This window comes from Rutidosis leptorrhynchoides, chromosome 4 (assembly GCF_046630445.1).
Source record: "Rutidosis leptorrhynchoides isolate AG116_Rl617_1_P2 chromosome 4, CSIRO_AGI_Rlap_v1, whole genome shotgun sequence".
Lineage (NCBI taxonomy): Eukaryota > Viridiplantae > Streptophyta > Magnoliopsida > Asterales > Asteraceae > Rutidosis > Rutidosis leptorrhynchoides.
In genome coordinates, this window is record NC_092336.1 from 416,272,069 (window position 1) to 416,276,555 (window position 4,487).

Genomic DNA, 4,487 nt, shown 5'->3' on the forward strand with positions numbered 1-4,487 from the left:
AGAGATAAAAATCATTCATATGGTGAACACCTGGTAACCGACAATAACAAGATGCATATATAAGAATATCCCCATCATTCCGGGACACCCTTCGGATATGATATAAATTTCGAAGTACTAAAGCATCCGGTACTTTGGATGGGGTTTGTTAGGCCCAATAGATCTATCTTTAGGATTCGCGTCAATTAGGGTGTCTGTTCCCTAATTCTTAGATTACCAGACTTAATAAAAAGGGGCATATTTGATTTCGATAATTCAACCATAGAATGTAGTTTCACGTACTTGTGTCTATTTTGTAAATCATTTATAAAACCTGCATGTATTCTCATCCCAAAAATATTAGATTTTAAAAGTGGGACTATAACTCACTTTCACAGATTTTTACTTCATCGGGAAGTAAGACTTGGCCACTGTTGATTCACGAACCTATAACAATATATACATATATATTAAAGTATGTTCAAAATATATTTACAACACTTTTAATATATTTTGATGTTTTAAGTTTATTAAGTCAGCTGTCCTCGTTAGTAACCTATAACTAGTTGTCCACAGTTAGATGTACAGAAATAAATCGATAAATATTATCTTGAATCAATCCACGACCCAGTGTATACGTATCTCAGTATTGATCACAACTCAAACTATATATATTTTGGAATCAACCTCAACCCTGTATAGCTAACTCCAACATTCACATATAGAGTGTCTATGGTTGTTCCGAAATATATATAGATGTGTCGACATGATAGGTCGAAACATTGTATACGTGTCTATGGTATCTCAAGATTACATAATATACAATACAAGTTGATTAAGTTATGGTTGGAATAGATTTGTTACCAATTTTCACGTAGCTAAAATGAGAAAAATTATCCAATCTTGTTTTACCCATAACTTCTTCATTTTAAATCCGTTTTGAGTGAATCAAATTGCTATGATTTCATATTGAACTCTATTTTATGAATCTAAACATAAAAAGTATAGGTTTATAGTCGGAAAAATAAGTTACAAGTCGTTTTTGTAAAGGTAGTCATTTCAGTCGAAAGAACGACGTCTAGATGACCATTTTAGAAAACATACTTCCACTTTGAGTTTAACCATAATTTTTGGATATAGTTTCATGTTCATAATAAAAATCATTTTCTCAGAATAACAACTTTTAAATCAAGGTTTATCATAGTTTTTAATTAACTAACCCAAAACAGCCCGCGGTGTTACTACGACGGCGTAAATCCGGTTTTACGGTGTTTTTCGTGTTTTCAGGTTTTAAATCATTAAGTTAGCATATCATATAGATATAGAACATGTGTTTAGTTGATTTTAAAAGTCAAGTTAGAAGGATTAACTTTTGTTTGCGAACAAGTTTAGAATTAACTAAACTATGTTCTAGTGATTACAAGTTTAAACCTTCGAATAAGATAGCTTTATATGTATGAATCGAATGATGTTATGAACATCATTACTACCTTAATTTCCTTGGATAAACCTACTGGAAAAGAGAAAAATGGATCTAGCTTCAATGGATCCTTGGATGGCTCGAAGTTCTTGAAGCAGAATCATGACACGAAAACAAGTTCAAGTAAGATCATCACTTGAAATAAGATTGTTATAGTTATAGAAATTGAACCAAAGTTTGAATATGATTATTACCTTGTATTAGAATGATAACCTACTGTAAGAAACAAAGATTTCTTGAGGTTGGATGATCACCTTACAAGATTGGAAGTGAGCTAGCAAACTTGAAAGTATTCTTGATTTTATGAAACTAGAACTTTTGGAATTTATGAAGAACACTTAGAACTTGAAGATAGAACTTGAGAGAGATCAATTAGATGAAGAAAATTGAAGAATGAAAGTGTTTGTAGGTGTTTTTGGTCGTTGGTGTATGGATTAGATATAAAGGATATGTAATTTTGTTTTCATGTAAATAAGTCATGAATGATTACTCATATTTTTGTAATTTTATGAGATATTTCATGCTAGTTGCCAAATGATGGTTCCCACATGTGTTAGGTGACTCACATGGGCTGCTAAGAGCTGATCATTGGAGTGTATATACCAATAGTACATACATCTAAAAGCTGTGTATTGTACGAGTACGAATACGGGTGCATACGAGTAGAATTGTTGATGAAACTGAACGAGGATGTAATTGTAAGCATTTTTGTTAAGTAGAAGTATTTTGATAAGTGTATTGAAGTCTTTCAAAAGTGTATAAATACATATTAAAACACTACATGTATATACATTTTAACTGAGTCGTTAAGTCATCGTTAGTCGTTACATGTAAGTGTTGTTTTGAAACCTTTAGGTTAACGATCTTGTTAAATGTTGTTAACCCAATGTTTATAATATCAAATGAGATTTTAAATTATTATATTATCATGATATTATCATGTATGAATATCTCTTAATATGATATATATACATTAAATGTCTTTACAACGATAATCGTTACATATATGTCTCGTTTAAAAATCATTAAGTTAGTAGTCTTGTTTTTACATATGTAGTTCATTGTTAATATACTTTATGATATGTTTTCTTATCATAGTATCATGTTAACTATATATATATATATATCCATATATATGTCATCATATAGTTTTTACAAGTTTTAACGTTCGTGAATCACCGATCAACTTGGGTGGTCAATTGTCTATATGAAACATATTTCAATTAATCAAGTCTTAAAAAGTTTGATTGCTTAACATGTTGGAAACATTTAATCATGTAAATATCAATCTCAATTAAGATATATAAACATGGAAAAGTTCGGGTCACTACAGTACCTACCCGTTAAATAAATTTCGTCCCGAAATTTTAAGCTGTTGAAGGTGTTGACGAATCTTCTGGAAATAGATGCGGGTATTTCTTCTTCATCTGATCTTCATGCTCCCAGGTGAACTCGGGTCCTCTACGAGCATTCCATCGAACCTTAACAATTGGTATCTTGTTTTGCTTAAGTCTTTTAACCTCACGATCCATTATTTCGACGGGTTCTTCGATGAATTGAAGTTTTTCGTTGATTTGGATTTCATCTAACGGAATAGTGAGATCTTCTTTAGCAAAACATTTCTTTAAATTCGAGACGTGGAAAGTGTTATGTACAGCCGCGAGTTGTTGAGGTAACTCTAGTCGGTAAGCTACTGGTCCGACACGATCAATAATCTTGAATGGTCCAATATACCTTGGATTTAATTTCCCTCGTTTACCAAATCGAACAACGCCTTTCCAAGGTGCAACTTTAAGCATGACCATCTCTCCAATTTCAAATTCTATATCTTTTCTTTTAATGTCAGCGTAGCTCTTTTGTCGACTTTGGGCGGTTTTCAACCGTTGTTGAATTTGGATGATCTTCTCGGTAGTTTCTTGTATAATCTCCGGACCCGTAATCTGTCTATCCCCCACTTCACTCCAACAAATCGGAGACCTGCACTTTCTACCATAAAGTGCTTCAAACGGCGCCATCTCAATGCTTGAATGGTAGCTGTTGTTGTAGGAAAATTCTGCTAACGGTAGATGTCGATCCCAACTGTTTCCGAAATCAATAACACATGCTCGTAGCATGTCTTCAAGCGTTTGTATCGTCCTTTCGCTCTGCCCATCAGTTTGTGGATGATAGGCAGTACTCATGTCTAGACGAGTTCCTAATGCTTGCTGTAATGTCTGCCAGAATCTTGAAATAAATCTGCCATCCCTATCAGAGATAATAGAGATTGGTATTCCATGTCTGGAGACGACTTCCTTCAAATACAGTCGTGCTAACTTCTCCATCTTGTCATCTTCTCTTATTGGTAGGAAGTGTGCTGATTTGGTGAGACGATCAACTATTACCCAAATAGTATCAAAACCACTTGCAGTCCTTGGCAATTTAGTGATGAAATCCATGGTAATGTTTTCCCATTTCCATTCCGGGATTTCGGGTTGTTGAAGTAGACCTGATGGTTTCTGATGCTCAGCTTTGACCTTAGAACACGTCAAACATTCTCCTACGTATTTAGCAACATCGGCTTTCATACCCGGCCACCAAAAATGTTTCTTGAGATCCTTGTACATCTTCCCCGTTCCAGGATGTATTGAGTATCTGGTTTTATGAGCTTCTCTAAGTACCATTTCTCTCATATCTCCAAATTTTGGTACCCAAATCCTTTCAGCCCTATACCGGGTTCCATCTTCCCGAATATTAAGATGCTTCTCCGATCCTTTGGGTATTTCATCCTTTAAATTTCCCTCTTTTAAAACTCCTTGTTGCGCCTCCTTTATTTGAGTAGTAATGTTATTATGAATCATTATATTCATAGATTTTACTCGAATGGGTTCTCTGTCCTTCCTGCTCAAGGCATCGGCTACCACATTTGCCTTCCCCGGGTGGTAACGAATCTCAAAGTCGTAATCATTCAATAATTCAATCCACCTACGCTGCCTCATATTCAGTTGTTTCTGATTAAATATGTGTTGAAGACTTTTGTGGTCGGTATATA